This window comes from Phacochoerus africanus, chromosome 3, assembly GCF_016906955.1.
Source record: "Phacochoerus africanus isolate WHEZ1 chromosome 3, ROS_Pafr_v1, whole genome shotgun sequence".
In the NCBI taxonomy this organism is placed as follows: Eukaryota; Metazoa; Chordata; class Mammalia; order Artiodactyla; family Suidae; genus Phacochoerus; species Phacochoerus africanus.
In genome coordinates this window covers 67248070-67275419 of record NC_062546.1, presented here as the reverse complement: position 1 = coordinate 67275419, position 27350 = coordinate 67248070, and the positions used below count along the sequence as shown (strand labels likewise).

General features: G+C 41.9%; 1 long non-coding RNA gene across 1 annotated transcript in view; it reads right to left on the bottom strand.

The window, feature by feature from the left end:
• Positions 1-20612, bottom strand: part of LOC125122955 (uncharacterized) — a 36682-nt gene extending 16070 nt beyond the window's left edge. The window contains exons 1-4 of the long non-coding RNA XR_007133942.1: positions 20551-20612; positions 17648-17731; positions 8274-8386; positions 5806-6031 (exon numbers count right to left, since the gene is read on the bottom strand). This is a non-coding gene — a long non-coding RNA (uncharacterized LOC125122955). The remainder of the gene's footprint in view (positions 1-5805; positions 6032-8273; positions 8387-17647; positions 17732-20550) is intronic.
• Positions 20613-27350: the final 6738 nt, after the last annotated feature.

Sequence of the window (27350 nt, the reverse complement as noted above, 5' to 3'; positions counted from 1 at the left end):
GTAGTTCTATAGTTTTCTGAGGTACCTCCATACTATTTTCCATAGTGGTTGTACCCATTTACATTCCCACCAACAGTGCAGGAGCAGGAGGGTTCCCTTTTCTCCACACCATCTCCAGCATTTGTTATTTGTTGGCTTGTTAGTGATGGCCATTCCGACTGCTGTGAAGTGTAACTCGATTTGCATTGCTTTTAATAATCAGTGACGTTGAGCAATTTTTCATGTACCTGTAGGCCACTGGTATGTCTTCTTCAGAGAAGAGTCTATTCAGGTCTTTTGCCCATTTTTCAACTGTGTTGTCGGTTTGTTTGTTTGCTGTTGAGTTTTATAAGTTGCTTGTATACTTTAGAGATTAAGCCCTTGTGGACTGCATCATTTGAAACTATGTTCTCCCATTCCAGAGATTGTCTTTTTGGTTTTCCCATGGTTTCCTTTGCTGTGCAAAAGCTTGTCAGTTTGAGTAGGTCCCATTGGTTCATTTTTGTTTTTACTTCTATTGCTTTGGGAGACTGACCTCAGAAAACATTTGTAAGGTTGATGTTTTGCCTATGTTTTGCCTATGTTTCATGGTGTCTTGTCTTTTGTTTAAGTCTCTGAGGCATTTTGAGTTTATTTTTGTGCATGGCGCGAGGGTGTGTTGTAGTTTCATTGATTTACATGCAGCTGTCCAGTTTTCCCAGCACCACTTGTTGAAGAGACTATCTTTTCCCCATTTTATGTTCTTGCCTCCTTTGTCAAAGATTAATTGACCAAGGGTGTCTGGGTTTATTTTTGGGTTCTCTGTTCTGTTCCATTGGTCCGTATGTCTGTTTTTGTACCAATATCACACTGTCTTGGTTACTGTAGCTGTGTAACATTGTCTGAGGTCTGGGAGAGTATGCCTCCTGCTTGGTATTTGTTCCTAAGGATTGCTTTGGCAACACCCCTATGTTCACTGCAGCACTATTCATAATAGCCAATACAACCTAAAAGTCCATCGACAGATGTATGGATTAAGAAGATGTGCTACATATACACAATGGTATACTGTTCAGCCATAAAAAAGATCCAAATAATGCCATTTGCAGCAACATGGATGGAACTAGGGTCTCTCATACTAAGGGAAGTAAGTCAGAAAGAAAGAGACAAATATCATATGATATAACTCTACGGAGGACAGTAGCATTTTACTAATAAAATAGCAAGGCTACACTGGAATATCTTACAGCAGCTGGAACTGAAGAGTGGCAGAATGTGACACACCAAACTAGGACCCTAGGAGTTTAGGGCCTGCCACCCCCAAAGCATGCCAATCTCGTATGTTGAGTATCTTGAGATGTTGGCACTGGCAAAACAGCAAAGGCAGGGAGAGGCTTTCTCCAAACTCCCCTACCTGCCTAAAGACAGAGTTTCCAAAGACAACTCACTTGTTATAACCCCCCACCCCCCACCGGGAGTCTCATCAACCAGGGAAGATTGGCTCTTATTACAGGAGAGACCAGAAGTTGAAACAAACTTTGGCACAAACTCTCATACCTCCCATCTATTCTTCAAAGGCCCATTCCCCCTCCTAAAAACAATTTACTCCCCCCTAAGAGGCCTATATCCTCCTCTCCTTTCCTTATTAAGATGGGCTTTTAATTCTGAAATCTCAGCCACCTGAGGTAGTTACTAATTTTTTCCCTGGTACCACCCATCTATATCTGAGGTACACGTGTTAATACAATTGTTTTCTCTCAGTAGCCTTTTATCACAGGAATCTCAGCTAAGAGCTCAGAAGGGTAGAGGGAAAATTCTTCCTCCACTACAGAATAAATGGGTATCACTAGAGGCAACAACATGCATTAAATCTCAGTGTTGAACAAAAGCAGCCAGATACTTCCATCCTATGACTATGTATAATTTTATGTAATAAAAATTACATGCTATGACTATATAGGATTTATTTGTATAATGTAAATGTTTCTATGTTTTATAATACACTTTAAATACATAAACGGAATAAAACTCAAACCAAGCCAAAAAAAAAAAAAACATAACACTTTAGAATTCAGAATAAGGTACTTTTTTTTTTTTTTTTGGGAGGGGGAGAATCACATTTTCCTTACTATCTCTCCCCTGCCACCCTCCCCCAACACTGAGCAGATAACTGACCAATCCAGGATGACAGTTGCTGGTGGGGTTCCAGGTGGAATGTTGGGGTTCGTTGTGCCTGGTGGATCCATGGTAACTGAGCAGAGCCCCTTGCTGGATCAGTGCCATGGAGGGGCTGCCGTCCTCTGTGGAGCTTGGCTTCGGGCTGATCCTTGGGAAGCTGAGGGAGGTGCTGGTGTTGCTGCTGCCCAGCGGCTTTGGTTCGTGGTTCACCATCCAGAACCTCCAGTGGGAGACAGTGGTGTACAGGTCTGTTATCATCCCCTTCGTGGTAGGTCTCTTCTTTACATTGCGACTGCTTCAGTCTGTTCGAAGTCGACTTTACCTGAGACGTGAAAAGCAGCTGGCAAAAACACTGGCTGCACAGATTGAGGAGAAATGCCAACTCATTGACAAGATTTATGCTGCTCAAAAGGAGGATGCAGAGGTGGAGGCATCGTTAGAGAATGCCAGGCTAGAGACAGAGTCATTAAATATACCTGGCCTCACTAACACCTACAGAGAGATGGTGAGGATCAACCTGATTTTGATGGAGGAACTCAATTCTCTGGCCCAAGAACTGGAGAACGAGAGAGTCAAGCAGACTAAACAAGAACAGGAGATGGTGGAGATGTTCAAGGAGCTCAAGGCCCTGGAAGAGGTCATGAGTACCACCACATTCCAAGGGGCCTTTCCAAACCAGGAGCGCCAAGCACCAAGCCCTGACGGCCCCTTCCCCAGCAGTGGGCCTGGGTATTAGAGCCGTACCTCTCCATCCCTGCCACTCAGGCCTCCCAAGCTGCCAGGTCGCATCCATCCCCTCTGATGGGTCCTCAACTGAACTACGCCGAGGCCAGTGGTTGCAGGGAGGCTCTTCAAACTTTACCTGCTGAGCACTGAAGTGAGTTCCTTCCCAGTTATCTTCTACCATCTAAATGTATTTCAGGTCCAAGAACACACCAAGAAATGTGGGACCTTTTCTATATTCACAGAATGCCTGGGTTCTTTCACATCTGTGGCGAAAGAAATATTGCACTGAAGAGACTAATCTTCAAACTCAGTTTGAAGCTTCCTTAAGCCACATTTCTCAAAACAGTTGTGTAACTATTATGCAACAATCTGACAAGTATATATTATTTTCTGTATAAATATTACATTATAAATTTGAAAGTATGTGCAGTTTATCAATACAGACTTTTAGTTGGAAATAGTAATATTATTTTCCTGGAATTAAATTCCCAGTAGTTGTAAATTGGTGAAAGCAACATTTTGCCCATGTTTGTATCATTTAAAAAAAAAAAAAAACCTCTTTTGAAATAAATAGTATGCTTAGAAATAAACTTTATCATTTAAGATTTACATTCTAATATGACAATGGTTACATTTGAAAAATTAAACTTGATAAATTCCATGCACTTTGTTTCCTTTCCTTACTGAAGTCTGAGCCCCACAGTCAGTACCTTTATTATAGATGGCGTCCTCTCATTAGGCGTTAAGCACAGGCTGGTTTTTTTCACAGTGGAAGGGAGGCAGCGCACAACACTTTTATCATTGGAGGGAATCACACAAATAACTGACAGAGGCAGCCATCATGATAAGGTAAATGAGAAGTTCCTGTGGTGACTCAGTGGGTTAAGAACCTGACATCGTGTCTGAGAGGATGCAGGTTTGATCCCAGGCCTAGGCTCAGTGGGTGAAGGATCCAGTGTTGCCACAAGCGGGGGTATAGGTCCCAGACATGGTTGGGATCCCAAGTTGCTGTGTCTGCGGTGTAGGCTGGTGGATACAGTTCTGATTTAACACCTCCTCTGAGAACTTTCCTAGGCCAAGGTTGTGGCCCTGGCCACTACGCCCCAGGTGCTCTCTCAAGCCTGATATCCACACCTCCCCAGTGCGTGGGGTGGGGGGGTGGGGGGTCTCCAAGTCCACTTTCCGTGGGTCGCCTCCCCCTGGCGTTCAGGAAGTGAGTATCTGTTCTTCTATTCATTGCCAGTTTTTCCAGAAGAACTGGTGCCATCCCCCTTCACTTTTCCTCCTCCTCCTTTCCTTTTCCTTCCAAGGGGTGGAGAGCCCTTCCCTCCTCAAGAACTCTTCCTCTGCCTGGTGGTGGTGGTCCTGGCTGCCACTGGCCGCTCCTCTTCCCTGGCAGCTGTAATGCCCGCGATGCCTCCAGGGAGCCCTGTTGGGTTTCCGGCCAGCCTGGCCAAGCGTGTCCCCTGATTGCACCCCAGGTCTTTCAAGAACAGATTGTGTTGGCCAAATGTTGGCCCATCTTTCCAGAATTACTGTCGCTGCCCCTTGTATACCCTTTCTCCAAAGCAGACACGCTGTTGCCCCAAAGGATGGAGAGTGCTACCCTCCTCAGGAACTCTTCCTCTGCCTGGTGGTGGTGGTCATGGCTAATGGGGGCCACTCCTCCTCTGGGCTTCCGCACTGCTATAAAACCCAGGCTACCTGGAGAGACCCCACCTGCAGGGCTTCTGAGCATGCCTAGTTGCCCCACTGGTGCAGCCACGACTCCCATGTGCCTGCTCTATGAAGGCCCCACCCCCACACCCCCTGTGGGCTCCCCAAAGTGGAGAGACTCACCCAGCCAGCTTGGCCACGTGTCCCCTGATTGAGCCCTAGGTCGTTCAAGAACAAATTTTGTTGGCCAGTTAGTTTCATCGTGTTCTCTCCTAAATTGGTTTCCATGAACTGCTTGTAAAGGACTGGAAAGAAGTAGAGCCTTGGGCACAACTTACTGATGAAAGGCCATCAGCTCAGTTACAACCCAGCACGCTGTGGAAAACCCTTCCCTAGAGAGCAGCCTGACACCTTTATTTTTTGACATTTAGTGAAGAGTTTGTTCATATAGACCAATATACTAACTAACAGAGGGCTTCCTGGCTTTTCCTTGTCTCCAAGTTTACACCTTGGGAGTAAATGAGACAAACGTGTGGAAAAGACACAAGTGTGTGTGCTTGCACACACACAAGCAAGCACACAGTTGTTGCTGTTTTAATCAGGGAAAAAGGATCTTGCTAGATAGGCTAGCTTTTTAAATATCATGTATAACTCAAGAGAAAGGAGAAGACACTAAAATGGGAGAAAGGAAAAAAAAGGAAAAGGGGGAAATGCTAGGAAGAAGGGGGAGGGAGAGAAAAATAAATTTCTTTCCGTACTTTAAGCTAACTACATACAAACAAGTGGAAAAAAATCTCTAAGTGGCAGAGACACCAAGGCTGCTTCACAGCAGGCTAAAGGCATTTTTAAAGAGTGTGTAAGGAAAGCTTATGGGAGAACCCCACAAGGAAGTGAACTGGGAGATTTAGCTAAGAGACTTAACCCCCGCCTTGCCTGAAAAAGCATTTCCATGCCTTTTCAGTTCTGCTCAGCCTCAGTCCATCCTTCTTGGAATTATGTAGCAACTACGTGCCCTAAGTTCAAGCCAGCAGCCCTGCTAATGGTGCTCCAAGCATTGCTTACCAGTTTCGCTTCTATAACCTTGCTTGCTCAGTTTCTTCCGCAGGAACATTGTCTGCTCCAGGAATGAGGAGGTTCAGGATTGCTTGCATGGGAGAAACAAGACCCTATATTATATAAAAGGTGCTGAGAACAAAGACCCGGTGCTCAGACTCTGGAGGTGACTCCTCTGAGCCTGCACTGGTGCCGAATAAACCTTGTTTTTCTGCATCTCCAAGTGCCACTTACCTCCTTCCACGGCCACGGTTTCTGCAGTTTGTCTAGGAGCCTCTTGGTTCTCATCTCCAACAGGCATCAGTGTGTAGTACTCCCAAGAAGCCTGTGGGACCCCAAAACAATGCTTGATTATCCAGTCTTCATGGAGTCTTGTAGCTTCCACACCAACTTCTTTGAGCTTCCCATACTGGGCTCCGCTACCCAACGTCCACTCAGCTCACAGGCACACCTTCAGACCCTGGAGAAAGCAGCTGGCTGTTAACTGTTCACAAGACGGTTGACTCCCCCAGAATAAGGTTACTTTTAGAGAGAGTCATAACTACAAAGGGGCCCACCGGGCAGCGGATGTCTCTGGGGGCTGGTAAGGTTCTATTTCTTCATGTAGGTGGTGGTTATAGAGCTATGTTCCACATGTGAAAACTCATGGAATCATACTCTTCTGTGCATACTTTCCATAGTATGCTACACTTCAGAAATTTAACAAAAATGTGAAAACACAAACCACAATGAGATATCACCTCACATCTGTTAGAGTGGCTGTTATAAAAATAAAAAGGAGATAGATAACTACTGTTGGTGAAGATTGGGAACAAAAAGAGAACATTCATGCACAGTTGGTTAGACCAGAAATTGGTACAGCCACATGGAAAACAGGATGGCGATTCCTCAAAAAGCTAAAAATAGAACCATTATATGATTCAGCAGTTCCCCTCTGGGTATATATTCATGTCCAAAGGAAATTATATCTTTATCTCAAAGATATACTTACACCCCCATTTTAAATGCAGCATTATTAACACAAGCCAAGACATGAAAATAACCTATGTGTTCACTGATTGATGAGTGGATAAAGTAAATATATGATTATACACACACATACATGTGTATATATGCATGTATAGTGGAAAATTATTTAGCCCTCAAAATGTCCATCAACAGATGAATGGATTAAGAAGATGTGGTGTATATACACAATGGAATACCACTCAGCCATTTAAAAAAGATCAAAATAATGCCATTTGCAGCAACATGGATGGGACTAGAGACTCTCCTACTAAGAGAAGTAATTCAGAAAGATAAAGACAAACACCATATGATATCACTTATATATGGAATCTAATATATGGCAGAAACGAACCTATCTACAGTAAAGAAACAAACTCATGGACATGGAGACCAGACTTGTGGTTGTCAAGGGGGAGGGAGTGGGACAGTCTGGTGTTATGGTTTAATAGATGCAAACTACTGCATTCGGATTGGATTAGCAATGAGATCCTGCTGTATAGCATAGTGAACTATATCTAATTATTTGTGATGGACCATTATGGAGGATAATGGAGAAAAAGTGTATATATGTATAACTGGGTCACTTTGCCATACAGCAGAAATTGACAGAACATTGTAAATCAAGTATAATAAAAGATTTAATAATCAAAAATCACAAAGGAAATATTAAAAAATTAAAGAAGTCTTAATGAAAATAAATAAGTAAAATAAAATTAAGTTGTGATGATGGCTATACAACCATACTTTGAAAATAAAAGTCTACAAACAATAAATGTTTGAGAGGAATGGGGACTCTCCTATACTCTTGGTGGGAATGTAAATTGGTGCATCCACTATGGAGAACTTTATCAAAGTTCCTTAAAAACTAAATATAGAACTACCATATGATCCAGTTATCCACTCCTGGGCCTACATCCAGAGAAAACTCTAATTTGAAAATATACATGCATCCTAATGTTCATTGCAGTACTATTTGCAATAGCCAAGACAAGGAAGCAATCTAAATGTCCAACAACAGATGGATGGATAAAATAAGATATATGGAATATTACTCAGCCATAAAAATAATGAAATTAAGCCATTTGCAGCAACGTGGGTGGACCTATAGATTATATTTAATGAAGCCAAATATAATATGATATTGCTTACATGTGGAATCTAAAAAAAAAAAAATGATTCAAATGAACTTATTTGTAAAAGAGAAAGAGACTCACAGGCATAGAAAACACACTTATGGTGAGTTCCGGCAGAGAGCGTGGTGAGAAGTGGATCGCGACCCTCTGTCCCGGGGCCCTCTGGGACCTCTGGCCTCAGGCGGCGGTGAACTAGGGGGGCCCCTGGGACAGGCCTGAGGGCCCCAGAGTCCTCACGGCTGTCCATGGCCCAGGCCTTGGAATAGCGGCAAACCTCTCCCCCGCCCCCACCTCCGCGACCAAATGGCGGCGGACCCTGCAAGCCCGGGCCCAGCCGATCGCCAGGTCTCTTGGCCTGGTGTTGCTGGGCTTAGGCGAAGCCTCTGCCAAATCGCCTTTGGGAGTCCAGCATGGCAGGGCGAGAAGAATGGCGGCCAAGTGAACGCCACGGAGAGCCGTTAGAGCCCTGAGGGCCCGAGAAGGCTGCCACCCTTGGGCCTTAGAGCCGTGCGGATTTGGGACCTGTGGTGGCCGCTCTGTCCCAGTTGGACGAGATCTCACCTCATCCGGTAAACGATGGACAAAGGCCTTCACGGGCCCGGAAGGTGAGCGGAGTCCCATCAACGACGGGTGGAACGTTAGTGGGCCATCGTTGGCTGCTGTTCTACCAAGACCTTGAAGATAGAAATGGTAGAATAATGTACCACATGTGGCCAATAGGAAGTGCCCACCTCCTTTTGGGAAGATTTATTGGCCGTTTAGAGAAGGTCTGTGTATATAATATGAAAAAGCTGCTCTCAACTTTCCCCCCAACCTTTCAGAAGAAAACTTTTTGCTACATCTAGGCCTCCTAGGCCTTCTAGATGTAAAGAGGTTGCCGACATATGATAGAGTTAGAAAATCACATGTCTTGTAAATGCCCATTTTGGTTTTTTTTTTTAAAAAATCAAAGAAAAGGAATGTCTTCTGGAAATGACTTTGAGATGGAATTGTTTGACCACCTCTGAAGTGACATCAAGAGCGACAGAGATCCACCTTTGTTCCGTGGGTTAGAGGACATGGAGTGGAAGATTTCAAGGAGGAAGAAGGTTTTGTGCCAGACTGGTCATACTTTCCATATTATAACCATTGTTTTGTGTGTGCATTTTATTCCTCACTTCTATATATAGATGACAATAAGTACTTTTTTGAAATATCTAGGCTTTCTAGATTTTCTGAAGTGCCTGACATATGTTAAAAGTAGAGGTAGTAAAAAGACATTTTGTAAATATCTTTTTGTTAAAACTCACATGAAATATTGTTTATTTGGGGGGAGGTGGGTTGGCCAAACCACCTCTTTGAATAGTGCATTGTGTTTGTGCACTGGTTCAAGGTCGGGGGAGGAGAAAGAAGTGCAAAGAGCTCTATGCTAGTGTTTATAGCAAGGCAAGGTTAACCATTGTTCTTTTTACATGCATTTTGTTTCACTTTGTGTGCATATGGTGTACATAACGGACAAATGAGTCCTAATTTACAACATCTGGTCCTTCTAGATGTTAAAGAGGTTGCCAGTGCATGATAGAAATAGTGATAGTAAACTAATACATCCTATACATTTTGTGTCCTGAAAATGTGAGCATTATAGCCCTCTGGGTTGGTGGAGGGGGGAGAGAAGAGAAGGGGGGTGGTCTTATGCTAGAGATTATAACTGTTACATGTCACAGTTTATTCGAGACTGCTCTGTATATAGTGGACAAATTAAGTCCTTATTTGAAACATCTAGTCCACCTAAGATGTTTAGAAGTGCCCGACGTATGCTAAATGTAGAGGTAGTAAAATTTCACTTTGTAAACATCTTTTTGCTAAAATTCATAGGAAATACTGTCTTTTGAAATTGGAATTGTTAAACCACCTCTGTGACCAGTAGTTTGGAGTAGGTGAGAAGGAAAGAATTGCAAAAGGTAGTATGCTAGTGTGTTTGGACATTTTCAGACAAAACCATTTTTTGTATGTTAGGTGCATTTTGCTTTTCTGTGTATATAGTGTATATAATGGACAAATGAGTTCTAATAGGAGAGAGACCTGGAACAGACCCTTCCCTGATGCCTTGCAAGAGAGAGTCCTGCTGACATCTTCCTCCCAGACTTCCCTCCTCCAGAGCTGTGAGAATACATTCCTGCCTTCAGTTTGGGTCAATTATGGCAGTCCCTGAAAACTAACACACCTGCATAGTCCAGGTATGGCAATGCTGGTTAACAAGGCACTTCTGTGCTCATCTTGTAAATGAAGAAACAAGCACAGAGAACTAAAGCAATTGTCTCTGTAAGTCACGTAGCCCACACTGACCAAGATTAGAATTCAGGAATCAAGAAAAAAATGAGCTGCAAAAAGTTGAGAAGAAGTAGAAGCATGAAAAAAATGGCAAATCCTCCTTCCCTAGAGGCCTGCTAACTCTATGTGGGATGGCCTAAGGTGGCTCTATCTATATATAGGGAAAGGTGCACTAATATATGTCCCCGAAGGTGCCTCCTCCCCCTACAAATCTAAGCCAACAGCAGCATACCTGCCCCCAAAACTTGTAACTCCCACTGCAGGAATGAATTACTTTTCAAAGGCCTGAATCTGCTAAAGAGAATGTAGTTACTGAAAATGAGGCAAGACAGAAAAAGAGAATGTGAATAGAAATGGCATTTTAATAAGTAATAAGACTTCAAGGGAGGCCAGTGATTCAGAATCACTTCTGAACTTTTAATGTAAGAATGAATCTACATCATCTTCCAAAAATGTCAGTCCAGCAAAAAGCTTGCACAATTGTGTCCATTTCAAATGCAGCCACAGAAAATAATAATGAACCTCCAAAAGCCATCAATGTTAGGGTGGGTTTTATAAATTGATCTCCAGTGTGTACCAGCTATTGTTGAAGTCCAAACTCTGGTGTCAGTAATACATAGATCTCATTTAATATTAGCTGTAATAAATTGGCTCCACTTATAGTTTATGAAATGGAAAACCACACATGGAGAAATACTGAGGAATTCCCTTGTGACGTGGCAGGTTAAGGATCTGGCAATGTCGCTGCAGTGGTTCAGGTCACTATTGTGGTACAGGTTTGATCCCTGGCCTGGGAACTTCCACATGCTGCAGGTGTGGCTAAAATAAAAAAATGAAAAATAATGTTTAAATAAAGCGATATTAATCAAGCACCTGCTACCTATTGGATATGAGTCCACACTAGAACGTCAGATCTGGGGGTGAACAAAACACACACTAGCCTTGCCCTCACAGATTTTAGAGTGGAGCTCACAAAGTAGATTCCAGAAGTAACTCATGGGGTAATATTCACTGGTCTCTAAAGGAGAACATTCTTTAAAAAATTTAATGGGAGGGTGATTTAATAATATTGTCTTCAAAGACACTTTTCAGAGAAGGACAGTGTGAATAAAATGAAACTTGAATAGGCTACAAAATACAGGAAACTGGAGACAAAACCGATACATAATCTTATTCTTTAGAGGAGTGTTTTTCCTCCAACAGAGACAATCACATAAAACTGGTTCTTTATTAAAAAAAATCTGTTTTAATTTTACTGGAGTACAGTTGACTTAGAATGTTGTATTAAGTTTTTAGTTTTCACTGTATGGCAATGTGAATCTCATATACATAAACACATATCCATTCTTTTTCAGATTCTTCTCCCATAGGTCACTACAGAATATTGTAGATTTTCGTGTACTATATATACAGTGGGTCCTTGTTACTTAGCCATTCCATATATGGCAGTGTATATATGCCAATCCCAACTCCCCATTTTATCCTTCTCCCCAACATTTTCCCTTTGGTAATAAGTTTGGTTTTGAATCTTTGAGACCGATTCTGTTTTGTGAACAGATTCCACTGTATAATTCTTTATTAGTTCCATATATTAGTGACCTCATATGATATTTTTCTTTCTCTGACTTAGTATGATAATCTCTAGGTCCATCTGTGTTGATACAAATGGTATTATTTCACTCTTTTTTATGGCTGAGTAATATTCCATTGTTTATATATGTACCATATTTCTTTATCCATTCCTATGTTGACAGACAAGGACAGGTTGCTTCCATGTCTTGGCTATTGTAAATAGTGCTGCAATGAACATTGAGATGCATGTATATTTTCAATTTCGAGTTTTCTCTGGATATACACCCAGAAAGTGGGATTGCTGGATCATATGAGAGTTTTCAAGGAATCTCCATACTGTTCTCCCTGGAGCCTGCAGTAATTTACATTCCCACCAACAGTGCAGGAGGGTCCCCTTTTTTTAACACCCTCTCCAGCATCTATTGTTTGTAGACTTTTTTTTTTTTTTCAGGACCACAGTTGTAGAATATGGAAGTTCCCAGTCTAGGCTCAAATCCAAGCTGTAGCTGCCGGCCTATGCCACAGCCACAGCAACATGGGATTCAGGCCAAGCCTGTGATCTATAGCAATGTCAGATCCTTAACCCACTGAGAAAGGCCTGGGATCAAACCCACATCCTCATGATACTAGTTGGATTCATTACTGATGAGCCACAAAAGTTTGTACACTTTTTCATGACGGCCATTCTTACTGCCATGAGATCATACCTCACTGTAGTTCTGATTTGCATTTCTCTAATAAATTAGTGATGTTGAGCATCTTTCATATGCTTTTTTTGCCATCTGTCTGTCTTTGGAGAAATGTCTATTTAGATACTCTGCCCATTTTCTATTGGGTTGTTTGGTTTTTCGATATAAATAAAGGGGAACTTTTAGTGACAACTATCTTAGAAATTTCTGTCTGTTCTTCTGAGTTTTAAAATTAGCCAGACCTCTGAGACCATCATTGAAATTAGTACCAGAGGCTGCCCTCTGGGCTCCTCTCAGGTACAGTGTATGGGAGACGCGTCCCCTTCCTATGCATGCCAACTTCAAAAAAGTTCAAAATGGGCAGCTTGAAAATCCAAAGTCACCAATTTAATCTTCAAAGGACCAGTTAACTTCAAGAAACTGCACTTATTAAACAAGGTCCTACTGTATAGCACAGGGAATTATATTGAATATCCACTTATATTGAATATCCAAGGAATTATAGTGAATAAACCATAACAAAATATAAAAAACAATGTATATACTGAGTCTCTTTGCTGTAGAGCAAAAATCAACACATTGTAAATCAACTATACTTCAATAAAAAAAAAAAATTTAAAAAAAGAAAGAAACTACCTTGGCTGACAACTCCACACTTCAAATCAATCATTGGTTTACAGAAAGGAATATGCCCTCCAGCAGACTCAGAGGGGAATCCAAAATATTTCACGAACTGAGAGGGAAGCAAAGCCAATACAGAAGATGTAGTCATGGCAGGAAACAGGCCTCTGTCCAGCCATCATGGCACTTTCCTGGGGGGAGGCAAGGGTGTGAGGCACAGTCCCTGCACCCTGTACATGGGACACCTCCGTCCTTCAAGGGCCCTCTTCTGGCCTGACACCCTGGCCCCATGACATGACACTATAAGCATACCAGGCAAAATAACAGCACCAACGGTTACAGTCCTCATGTGAATTCCACGATTTCCCTTTCCTATCCAGCACCAAGAGGTTCAGAAGCAGCCTCTTTAGCAAAGTCTGCTCTTCATGAAGCAGCAGCACTTGCTTCCAGGAGCAACCACTCAGCTTTCACCCAAAGCTACCCTGTCAGGACTTGATGCCATTCCAACTTTCCTTCTTTCTCAGTGAAATCAAGTCACCTTCAGCCAAATGACAAGTTGAAAGCTAGAGGCCAGTGTGATTAACTGCAGTTTTTACATAACATTTGCATTCTATCCATCAAAGACACCCAGTACTTTGAGGACACAGGCTCACACTGGATTAATGGTGCTGGTCTCCCACTGCAGCACAAGTGAGCGCCAAATCGGAGCAAGTATAATGCCTGTGTTCACGTGGACGTGCTCAACTCACTGACTTTAGAGATAAATGAAAAGGAAGAAATCTTAAAAGCCACCTCCTTCAAATCACTTTAAAAACCTACTTTGAGGAGCTGCTACAGGGCAGTCCGAGGGAATTATTATTTTTTTTAATTACAGTTACCATTTCTTACTAAATGTTACATTGTCTTTTAAGAAAAATCAAAAAAGTTTCCAAATACAGGGGAACATATCTTTCAGAGTTAATATATTATGTCCAGGTGACCACAGAAACTGCCAGACACCGCAGCCCTCACCTCCCTGAGCTGCTGGAAAGCTGGGGAGCCTCACTCTCTTCAGAGCTCCTTGCTGACATCACTGGGGACTGCCTATGCTCTAGGTGCACCCCCAGGAGGATGTTTGCCTCATCTTTTCAAAGTTGCAAGGGACATCCTTGGAGTTAAAAGTGAGCTGCCAGGGCGTCCTATTATGGCATTTTAGAGACCACTGATCGCTAAGACAGACAGCAGCTTGGCCAGTTGTTGCCAGAGGTACCAATTCTCATCTCCACAAATTACAAATGCCTCAAGTATGTGGTGGGGAAACCTGCAAACTCTGAATTCTAAGGAAGGTTTTACTTCTCCCTCCTAGAATTTCCTTCCTCTGCCCTATAGTATAACTAACCCCAACCCCAGCACATCTTAACCCTGACACTACATTGCTAGGGAATTTACAAAAATGCCTTGAGCACCTCAGATTTAAAACATTTATGATAATACCCACCACGAAATAAAGGCAACCAAATATCTGTCCATTTCAAACTTTAGTCTTTTTTTTTTTTTAATTAGAGTGAAGATTTTTCCTTTACTTTTTCACATAACATATGCTCACTATACAGCCTATTTATTAGATCCAGAATTTTTTTTTAATCCCATTTCACACAACCACCATCAAAAATCCTGTCATAGAGCCTGGTGGCATGATTTTAAAATGTTCACTAACACACTGCTAAAAAAGTTCTCATTTCAGTGTTAAATCCTGACATTCCACTTTTCCATACTCAAAACCCCTTTTCCCTCTAAACCATTCTTGTCTGGATCTTTTCTCCTAGATTGGCCTCCTTCATCCCTTGGGCCTCCTGCCTCCATCAGTAGAAACAACCCCAATTTCTTAGGCTTCCTTGTATCACTTTTAAGAAGGTAGAGCTTTGTTATGCATTTGATTTTGTTTCTATTCCACTCATCCTCCAAGCCTGCCACAACACACTCAAAAAAGTACCCCATTCGTATTTTTAAAAAATAATGTGGATTACATATTTATCTTACCTGTTTCATAGAATGTTAAACCTTTAGTGACTAGAAATATTAAGCATTTAACAGCAACAAGAAAAACTTAATATAGTCATATGACCTATATTCTAATTTCTTTCTTGTAAAATTTTCCACACATACCTAGTTAAATTCAAATTATTTGTACTAGTTTCCAGGTTCACTAATCATAGGGCTTTCAATAATTTCTGCCCTGTACTCCTCCATTGGCATAAACCAAAAAGGTTTTCTGCTTTCTTTTCTCCAAGAAGAGATTGATGACTTTTAAAGACCTAAAATCTTTTTATTAGAATCCCATTAACTATTTAATTCCATCATGTTGGGATTAGCACAAACATATACATTCATTTAAATTGCTCAGAAATGTGAAATTTAATAAAATGTACAAACACATTGCAAAACATAATATAAAACCGTAACCATAAACATATGTATCCATCAAACCAGAATTTGTCAATATAAACTTGGCTGTTTCTACATTTTCCTATTAACTTTTGCTTATTCCACTGAGCTCAGCAAAGTCCCATAATGAAGCATCAAACACTAAGTGCCAAAGGTTTAAGAACAATTCACAAGGGAGGGAAGGAGAAAAGAAAGAAGATTTCTGAATTTAAAAATGAAAATCATAAAAATTTACATAGGATATCTGTGGTTGCGAATTAAGAAAAGATCACCTTCACTTAACTTTAGCAACAAAACAGAGCCCTCAGAATAACGTGAGCAGCAGAGAGCTCTACTTCAGGACCCTTTCTCCTTTTCTCCATTCTGTATGGACCTCCAGTTACTCTGCAACCTGAGGCCAATGTGTGAAAATGAGACACCGCTTCTCAAACTTTCATATTCCTCAGAATGACCTGTGCATCTAAGAAATACTAATTCCGATTGAGGGGGTCTGGGCTAGGACCCAAGATTCCACTTTATAACAAGCTCCACTGCTGCTAGTCTGGGGAACAAAAACTGAGTAGCAAGTACAGAGACTTCACCATCTTAGAACTTTGTAATTACTAGGCTTACAATAAGAGTTTTCAAAATGCAGCTATAAAGGATTGACTGGCTCACTTTGTTTTATTAAACAGAAGTGAAAAAGTCACCTTGCTTTTCCTTAATATGAACACAGGTTGAATGCATACTATTGCATATTAACAGAATATATCAGAACCTGGTAACGTGCGTGCCTGGAGGAAGGAACCAGTCAACTGGAGGAGGAGGGAGGGAAGGGAGGGTTTTCACTGAACATTATTTGTAGCTCTTAAATGTTAAATCACATGGGCAAATTACTTATTCAGAAAAATAAATTGTATTTTAAATCTTTAAAGCATTTCGTAGGATATTTTCTGGAAGTTGGCTAAATGTTAAATGAATCCATTTCTCAGGAAAGTAAGAGATAGGCCCAGGGAGATCACGTGCCTTAAGTTAGCACTTTTCCTCAAAGAGGGAACACATTTTAGTTTAAACACCTTCTAGGATCACGCCAACATTATATTTTTATTATAACATTTTTCAACCTCATTACTCTTCTCTAGTAACAGAAGGGCCCAGCATCATGCCTCAATTCACGATAGACTCAAAAAAGCTTTTTTGTGCACCCCTAGTAAGTCAGGTGCTCACTGCAGAGCACTTTCTAATCTCTTGTCTGTAAGTTTGAAAATTGGGCCTCTTTGCACTAAATGCATTCCTATTATGGGCATTCAAGTTGGTGTTCAGAGCTACAGAGAAGTAATAGCAACTGAAAACAGAAACTAAAGGACAGAATGGGTGAGAATGTGTGTGTATGCACGTGTGTGCACGGGTGTGTCCTCACATAAGCGACCCTATGGCTGACCCCGAGAGTAAACATTAGCTCGACCATCTGACCTGAACTTAACCCCTATTGACCCAGCCCCATCTACACCCTCCCAGGGTCTCTAAGGCAGACATTCCCTTTGCATAACTTGGTCATGACTCAGCTATAAGCCTCTTTGAAAGTGCCTTCCCCATTTGCAATGGGTGAATTAATATTCATCCCTAAACACTTAAATGCTTGTTTTGGTTCTGCTTTTTACTGAGTGGCCTTAGAACAGAGGCCAGACACTGTGTTCTGTTGAGGCTGCCTCACATCTCTGGCACGTCTGCCTCCTCCTCAATTCGTGATGCCTGGCTTGGGTCTCCATCCTCCCTCATCTCTGGCACAACCTGTGCTTATAACTGAGAGTGGGAGTGGCAGGAGTTAAAGGGAACGGGTCAGAGACAGCAAACCCAGGCTGGAGGACACTCACAGTCCTGCCCCAAGGATCTCTGGCAAGAGTCCAACACATGTGTCTAAAGACTCATGGGCCACCATGCCTGATGCCAGTTTCCAGGTTATCCAGGAGACGAAGCAGTGGTGGGAGAGAGAACTAGAAGCATCAGGGTCGGGGGAAGGAGGCCCCAGCAGCACAGAGGATCTTCCTAACCCTCCTGGAAGCGCAGATCCCCAGAGGGTGACAGACACAACCCAGAATCAGCATGACTCCCAGACACATGGAGGGAGGACTTGATGGGGAGCCGAGCAAGGACCAGGCAGAGCCAAGGACCAGCCCAGGGGGCTGTATTTCCAGCAGGAGCATGGGTGCCAAGCAGGAAAGCAAAGAAAAACTTCGGAATCGTAGGCCCAGAAAATATCATGAAGACTGAGACAAGGCTATCGTTCAGCTCGCGTGGGTGCTCTCGCCCAGGGCTTGAGCTACATTTCTGGTTTCCTACCTGCCAGGTGCTGGATGTGAAGTCACCGAGGTGCCTCTGCCCATGTCAGCAGCAGATCAGCAACTGAACGCTACTGAGCTGGCCCTGCAAGTGAGAGGCAGGAGAAGCTAGAGTTGCACAGGGCTAGAGGAAGCAGGTACATCTGCCCAACTGCAGTTTCCCCTCACTCAAAACCCTCTGAAGCTCCACCTACCTCACCACCACATCATCATCAAAATCAGCAGCAATTGGGCATAATTTCCTCTAAAGACATCACCTGCTACCATGCTCCTCCCTCTCACCACGCTCGTACCTCTCACCACCTCCTGACAATCCAGCCCTTTGATGATCCTAGAACAAAGTAGGTAAGTTGCTACCCCATGGCCTTTGCACCTGCTGTTCCCTCTTCCCATAGGCACCTTCACAGATCTTTTTCTCTCTCCTCCTTCAATCTTCACTCAATTAGCTTTCCCTTTATGTTTTCTTTCTATAGTTGTTTATTGTCCCCTTCACCAGAAGCATATGTGCTGAGAGGCAAGGAAAGGGGAAACAACCTTCCAGAGAGAAAGAAGAGTATCACAGGAAAAACAACAAATGTCCATCATGTCCTTTTTCTCCTTCCCATGACACAGCCAACTGCTTCCCAATCTTTAAGCTCTAGATTGAAGAACCTCTTCCTTGAAGTTTTCCTTCATGTTGCTCTGCTTCCCTCTGCACCCTTTCTCCAAACTCCCATAGCATCGTCTGTTCCATGCAAACTCCATACTAACAATAGCACCTGCCTCACTGGGCTCCTGGGGGGACTAGGCCAGTGAATTCATGCTTAGAAAAGAAATAGGACACTGTGGTGCTCTTAATTATCCAATAAATCATAGCCATTACTACCATATTTAGTATATTGTATCACATATACTGATTAAAGTTTTATTTCCACAACTAGATCACAAGCAAATTGAGGAAAAAGATCTTACCCTGTATTTTTGAATTTTTCCCCAGAGTACTTAACACAAGTTGTTAATAGTTATGTGTCAACTGATTGAAACAAAGCATTTCCATGTTTAAAGATTCATTTGAAACCCCTCAGGACCTCTGTTTAGACGGTGATTTCAATCATTTACCTCTTCTAGGCCTGACCTTGTGTAAATACAGCAGATTCCTAAAAATGATATTTATTATAGGAACCTTGCTAGAGCATGAATAGCAGAGCCAAAATACTATATAAAAGATCAAACAAATATTAACTCAAAGGAATTTCCCCCAAGGCAGCTATTACAGTCTTATCTTGAACAGAATGTTTGCACAGTTAATTAAGTATTGCTATGGACCCAGCAAAATCCCAGGCAGACCCTGCCAGGCTGACTTTCACATTCTACCATCTTATCACTATTTACAAGTCCCTCCCCTCGAACTCCCTCACCTATCACCACTGCTCATGCAGTGTGTGGATTAAATGATAAGTCATATGCTTTTTATCCATGGACAAAAGATAAAGGAATCTCAATGCCAAAGATTCCCTTCACATGCCCACAGCAAATGCGCTGTCTCTACCCTCCCAGAAGTCAGTCAGGATGCATCACTTACTACCTGTTGACTTCTCAGAAATGTATGAAATAGTAGAGCCACATAGAGAGAGGCGAGTACACTGTCGGGAAACATGCCTCTATACACCAAATACTTATGAGACTTTACCTCCTAGGGTTACAGAGCATAATAAAGCCTGACACAAGCCCAGAGCCTCCAAATGCACCTCAAATCACAGACTGTTCTGTGCAGGAAGCAGGCTACTTACACTGGGTTGTCTAAAGTGTGGGCGTGGAGTTCCCATCATGGCTCAGTGGTTAATGAACCCGACTAGGATCCATGAAGATGCGGGTTCGATCCCTGAAATCACTCAGTTGTTAAGGATCAGCGTAGCCATGAGCTGTCGTGTAGGTTGCAGACACAGCTTGGGTCTGGTGTTGCTGTGGCTGTGCTGTAGGCGAGCAGCTACAGCTCTGATTTGACCCCTAGCCTGGGAACCTCCATAAGTCGAGGGTGCGGCCTAAAAAGAACCCCCCCCCCAAAAAAAAACTACGGGGGTTGACAATTAGGACAGGAAGGGGCAGCAAGAGTTATTCACAACCTTTGACCTTCCTGCCCTCTATCAGCCATTGTTTCCTGAGCATTTGTAGGATGATGTCATATTCATATGATGGTCCAGGCACTAATCTGGGCTCTGGGAATTTCAGAGGGAATAAACCCTACTGAGCCTGCAGGAAGGTTATTCTAGTGACAGAGAGAGAGCTCAACAAGGGAAATAAGCAACACATACATTGTGTTAGGGATGCAGAGGCGCTAAGGAGAAGAGAAAAAGCCCCAGAAAACAAAATAGGGAGGCAGGATATGAACTGTCAAAGGGCCAAAGGGAGGGAGTGAAATTACAGATGAGGAGCCCAGGGCGTCCTGGATGAGAAGCCCATGTTTGAGTCTGAAGGGAGTGAGGGATCCAGCTTGCAGATCAAAGGGGAATAGCATTTCCAGCAGAGGAGATGCCAACGCCAGAGTCTGTGGCAAAACACAGCTGGCCTGGGAAGGAGGGGTGGCATACACAGGGAGAGGTGCAATATGTAAGATCTGAGAAGAGCAGGGACAGGACCATACTTCCAAAATATATGCCCTTTCTTTTTTTTAATGGCTGCACTTGCAGCATATCGAAGTTCCTTGACCAGGGATTAAATCTGAGCTGCAGATGTGATGTATTTTGCAGCTGTGGAAATATGGGATCCTTAAACCTACAGAGCTGGGCTGGGGATCAAACTTGTACCTCTACAGCAACCTAAGCGTCTGCAGTAGGATTCTTAACCCATTGCACCACAGCACAATCACCAACATATGCCTTTTAATCAGTCACAGAAAGCCTACCCCTCTACCCAATTTTCACTTACTCAAAACTCTCCAGTGGTTATTTTTCCAAGAATTTATCTCTTCATATTTCAAGAGAACAACCTGCCCCTTACAAAAAGAAAAAAAAAATGTTATAGAGCAAGCCAACATATTTGCCTGGGAAAAAAATCCTAAGTTTCTATTAATAAAAATGGAATTGGTTTGTGGTTTTGAGTCTAAGCTTCTATAGGTTTTGGGGCCAGGCGTCACAATAGAGAACAGCCCAGCACCACAGGCAACTGGACATGCAATGATGCTATAAAGAGATGTCAAGCTGGCTAAAAAGAATAACATGCAGAATTACAGGAGACCGAAGCATTGAAATTTACCACAGGGACTTTTTAAAAATGTTGCAATACCCGAAACTCTTTGGCAAATTTAAACGCCAAGCTGGCTAACGCAATATCCAGACTACACGCCCTACCTGCCCAGCCAGCTTCTCAACAAGAAGATGCTATCAGCCAAGATCTGCAACAGTAGGTTTGGGGGTGGTACCATAAGATCTGCTATCTTCCAATTCCATTCAGTCCCGATCAGTCCAGTTTCAAGCATCCCATATGCAGTTTTCTCCTAACTAATTCTACACAACCCATTGTAGTGACTGTACTGTTCTTGAGAACACACGGTGTCATCAAGGCAAGGAGCATGGACCACAGGCACTATGACAAAAAACAGCTATAATTACTAATAACTTGTAGTCATAATCCTTCCCCATCAGGTTCTGCTGAGGCCACCCCCACTGCCCCACCCACAAAATGGACACATTCTTGTTGTCTAAGTTATTTCATGCCTCTCCTTGGATGGACGTCATCAAAAGAAAACTAAGTCAGTGGGACTAAAGGAATCTATACAGTGAAAGTCATTTCAGAGGAAGAAATGGCTAGAACTTCAGAAAACTGTGGATCAGAGGAGTGAAAATGAGTTTTGAGGAGACACAAGCAGGAAATGTAAGGCAGGAGAGAACATTTAGAGATGTTACTTGGAGTTTTTTTTTTTGAAATATACACTGAATCTCTTTCTAATATTCTCTGAAAGAGGCAAGTAAAGTTTGAAATTTGGAAATACTTATTACATTAGTTTCTGACCTGTGTTTCTCTGGATGGTAAATTGCATCAACTACTCTTGAAACAGACTTGAGTGAAGAGTCTAGTCCACAGACATAAAAAATGCAGTGAGTTCTTCCCCTGACACAGCACATTCTGCAGTATTGAGGCAATGATGTTTTCCAAAACAAAGCACAGGAAAGATGTTACAGGGAAGATAACAACCAGATGTCTCCTACCTGTCTTAGCACCAAAGACAGTTATTCTACAGATGTTCAAATTCACATGCCAAAGTCCTCCCAAACTACCTGAAAAAGCAGCGATTTGGACAAAGATTCATTCTTTTGTGCATTTGTGGCAGTCTCAGCCAAGAGACCAGGTCAAAAAAACCTGCTTCTTGCAATGGTGTTCTGCAGTCATTTAGAAGTTTCTAAGAAGAAGAGCTAAGAAACAAGAACTTTCTCTAGGGACCAGCAATCTAACTGGTCAGTCCTCTCCCCTCTAAGACAACCTATCAGGCAAGTTGAGGAGCATGGTCATGCAGCCTTTGACAATGAAGGCTTTTCCACCCCCTGGGAAGCCCCTGGTCAAAGAGGATTCATACGTAATACAGAATATGCCCCATGGTGAGAAATCAATTAAATTACTCAATTGTAACAAAAAAATATAATAAATTCTCCATTCTGGCATAAAATAAGTACTTGAGACATCGATGATTATTCCAGACTTCTAAAAAATTATAAAAAACTTAAGAAATAAAACCTTTAACTAGCGTAAGAACAAAACAGAAATTATCTGAGAGGATCTTCTAATACCAAGGGAAGAAGCAAAGACTATAAAGTACCATTTTATAACACAATGTTAAACACCAAAATCTAAATGTATAGGATGGTTTCCATTCTGTTTTATGCTTTCTCCTAGTTTCTTGGTTTTTTACCAGGATCATATATAATGCCCACAATCAGGAAAAACATGAAAATTTCAAAATTATGCCAAAAAGATAGAAATAAAATTACCTTTAAAATGTTATGAGTAAATATACCTGACAGGTAAGTTCCTCTTCTCAGTTTTCTGTATTTTCTGAAGCTTTTAGAATGAGAATGCAGTCATTTACAATGAAAAACAACTTTGAAAAAGATGTTCAAATTATTAAAACGTCAAAGGACTAAAGTATTTATTAAGGGTCATAACTGTATAAATACAAAATGTAATCAGGAAGAAAGCTCCCACCACTGATCAAGCTCCCTTTCACAGCTAAATAAGTTACACGTCACACACCAGTGCTTCTCAGCCTTGAGGATGCACAGGAGCCACTTGGAGGGGGTGTTAGGCCACAGCGATGGGACCTGAGCAGGTCTAATGAGCTCTCAGGTGATACGAATTCTGCCAATCAATAGACCTCACTTTGAAGTGGATGGAAGCAACAAGAAGTGAGCAGAGCCTCAGGAAGCCTGCCAGCCTCATTCTAGAGTGAACAGAAGTGAAACTGAACTCAGAACCCCACCTTCTTTCCAAGCAGGGGCACAGATTCCTCTCTCTCCAGTCTGCCCTTGGTGATGAAACACTTAGTCATGTCCTGAAAAGGAGGCCAATGAAATGAAAATAATCATGACTCCAGAATCGAATGAGCTTGTTTAGAGCATTGGATGGAGCCAGCCTTTGACTCCGACTTGGCGGACCGCCTCCGTACTCCCTAGAATCCTCCATCTCAAACCTCTTGGTGGTGGCTTTCAAACACCGCCTTGTTTCCTACAATGATTCTGTCAGATGCCCAAGAACAGGGAGGCAGTTCACGAATTCTACATCTATCACTCACAGGGAGGCCAAAAAAAGAAAAGCAAAAAAGGCAAGCACGTACTCCACTCCACAAGCTGAGCAAGTGCTTACTCTGAGCTGACTGTGAGCATCCTGGGGTTGCTGGGAAGAAGGTGAACTTGTAAACAGTCCAAACAGCTCCTGCCCCTTCTCTCCAGACCTCACACTCCCCAGCCACCTCGGGGACCAAAAGGAGCTAAGCACCAAAACCACACTCAGAAACTCCAAAAGCCTCAGGAAGACTGAAAGGCCCAAGAAATGACAGAGGCCCTCACCCAATCTCCTCCACCTGGCCAGCCCATCAAGGCGCTAGAGGGAGACTAGTGTTTCCTTTCGTTTTTTGTTTGTATTAAAGTATAGTTGATTTACAGCGTTGTGCCAATTTCTGCTGTACAGCACAGTGACCCAGTCCTACATATATAGACATTCTTTTTTTCATATGATCTTCCATCATGTTCTATCCCAAGAGGGTTTTCTCTTCACCCTAAGGAAAAAGGTACCTGGCTGAGAGGCCCCAAGTTCTCCACAGTGAGAACCTCAGAAAGAAACTAACTTAACCATTCAGAAGAGCACAGAGATTTCCCCCAGTCCCCAGGTCCCCAAAACCACATCTGCCATTCACTCCCATCCCCATGCTGTCACTTCCTGCCTGCAGTAAAACTAATTACACTCAGTGGGAATTCTGGAGCTGCCTGTTCTAATGTTTATCTGCCGTTAACTTGTTGTGTGACCTCAAAGACATTTCTCTAGTGCCTTTATTTCCTTTGCTATAAAAGCAAGATAAGGGAATGACATGCTTGACAAAGTGCCCTAATATACCACCTACAGTCATGACCACCTACAAATGTTCATAGGGATGGTAATTAACGTGTTTCTTTTACTAAGGTCTTTAAAGATAACTGATGAGATGTTGTGAAAAGAATGGGCTCTCAAATGATATTTCATCTTTTGCTAAACCAAGTTTCAGGGGCAAATGCTAACTATAAAGTGATTAATAAAACAATATTGAATGTGCTTCTTTAAAAGTAAAATAGGATGTACTTTTCCATAACCATAATTCCAACAGCAGACATGGCTTCCTAAGCAGAAGAGATAGAAAAAAAAAGCACCTCAAATTAGATTTCTATAATTTCACATTGAGTACTGAAAACATTGTGAAGTTAAGTGTCTTAGTGTACTTCCTTACCAATGAAATATTTGCACCCCCTTGAAACCATGATTTAGAAGACTAGTTAGTAACCCAGTCTGGGCATGTGAGAAAAGCTGGTTACAAAACATTCTGTATACAAAATAATCAGCATAATCTAATTTTTTGTACATCTATGTGGGCCTAGAAAAATATTCAATAAATGGCTGGATGGTCATCTTTTTCCCTACTATAAGCAGTCAGGGAGAGTAAACACATGCGTGGGAGAGTGGAACGGCTAACCCCTCAAGCTGAGAGCCTCTTAGACTACTGCATGTAGCAAATGCACAGCAACCCAGACCCCACGTCCAATTCTCTACTCACTTTGCTCAAGTCTGTACTTAGAATTACACCTGTATGTTGACTGAAGCCAGCCATTCTCTTGATTCACTCTGGAAACACGTGCATTCCATCTGAGCCATCAAATAGCCAATATCCGCCTTGCATTGGAGTTTCTAGCTGGTGCCGTGCAGAAAGCTTTGGAGGACTTGAGACAACAGCATTGATTTTTTTGTCCAGGTGCCTAGGCTATTAATTCACCGACTAAAACTAAATCTCTTAGCTTTGTACCAACTCCGCCAATTGACTCTACCTTACATTAAAAAAGTTAAGGACCCAGTTCTTCCTTATACATTTGAACGAACTATATATTAAAGTTGTAACACATGTTAATCATTTATGTATCAGAATTTAATGCACACTTTTTCCAGTATCTTGTCCCTTCATTATAAAAGTTTTAAATTTTAATATATTTAGATCTATAATTTTTTCTCCACTCATTGTTCCTCTTCCTTTAAAACCATGAAAATTGTCATTCCTATGCAGGTCAACTTAATATTATATTTTCTGCTAGTGTCTCTATCATTTGATTTGCACTATTCAACTCTTTGGAGTTTATATTTAGGATATAGTAAATTTGATGGGGTCCAAATTAATATTCTGTCTGAATCAGTTATTAAATAATATATTAAAAATCCTTATTGCCCTATTTTGAAAATTTAGCATGAGTTACAGGTAGTTAGAAAATGATTCCAATTTACTTTTTAAAATACAAAGTACAAGAACTTCAAAATACAAATGCAAATATACATAATGCTTTTATACAAAATCTCAGTGAGCAAGTATGAGCAAATCAAATCATCATCCAGCCATTTCATCTTCAGTGGGGCATCAGTCAACTAAGTGATAATTCCTGTTTAAAATCAGTTCTTCCTATTCAGTAGAAGGCTTTGAGAATGTAATTGTAGGGTACATAAGTATATGGTAGCTGAGTCACCAACTGTTTGAATCCTCTGCTTATTTTAATGGACAGAGACTACTTCTTGTGTGGCAGTGTTATCCTAACCCTGACACACCTGGAAATAATACCCCTTGTCCTAAAAGCAAAAAAAAAAAAAAAAAAAAAAAGGAAGTCAAAGAATTCATTGTCTAATTTGATCAAGATTTAGGACCAATATTTTCATTCTATTGATTTTTCCTCCAGATATATTAGAAACCTACCATACACAGTATGTGCTATGTAATTGTGCCCCTGTTTTTAGGTTTCTAAAGTCTGCATCTTGCCATTCCCATTAAGACGGAGGCTCCAGGAAAGCAAACGCTGCATTTAATAGAGAAGGAAGGAAGGAGGGGCTCATTTGCAATCCTTGCAGCTACCTCTTTGAGAGCCTTGCCCACTGCGAACATTCAGAAAAGGCTACCAGTGGACCAGCTATCTCAGCATCTCAGCCATAACTGATGCTTAAAGAAGGAAGAAGAACATACATCACTCACTGAGTGCTTTCATCTGACCTCATCTCCCCTACTAAGTAATATGGACAGATTTCTGCCACCAATTCACACCCTGAAGCACAAGACACGATGATCTTTCTTTTCATTTGCATAGCTACGACTCGCCATTATCCAGCCCTATTTTTTTGACTCAACAAAATAGAATCGCTCCATTAGGATTTCAGCGTGTCTATGCTTGTAGTGACTATTTTGAATTGTGCCTTTTAGAAGCAACCACTTTAAGAAAAAAAATTGTAACTTCCACAGTATCTACGTGGCTTGGTTTTAGAATGTGAGCTTCCATGGTATGTTTTCCTGCAGCTTTTAACCAGGTCAGGGGAATGGCTGAGAGAGGTTCCTCTGGACCAAGGCACTTGATGGCAGTGCTCAGCCTGGCGTTCTCTGCTTCACCAACAAATGCACTGGAGAGAGCATCATCACAAATTCTGCCATGTACTGAGCATCTTCTGTATCCCAATCATGTGCTAAATGTTTCACTTGTTATATCTGGTGCTGTTTTGTTACCAAAAAAATTCTAGGATGTATTGCCTCCCCATTTCTGAAAAAAAAATTGCTCAATTTAGTATTATGCTTAATTCTTAACTGTAATTTTAGAGATCTTAATTTTTCAATCTAATAAGTGACTAGCATGTTAAGTTTGATATTTCATTTCACAATACAGTCTCATACATAAAATAGAAAAGTCTAACTATAAGAATGTCCTCCCTGCCCCGGCTGCTCTCTTTCTGTTGGAGAGGAATGGATGAGTCTGTCGTGCAGCATAAGGACACCAGGCAACAGGAGAGAGATTACCTTCCAGGCTGGCTCCTCCCATCCCTGTCCCCATGCTACTCCCAAGCCCCAAGGAGGCTGGGAGAACAATACCAACCAACACTAACCAACCCGGCTGCCTCTCCCTTGCCTCTCTCCCAGCATCTGCCTGGGAGTGTCCCCTGCAGAGTCAGGCACGCCTCACAGAAGGTTCCCA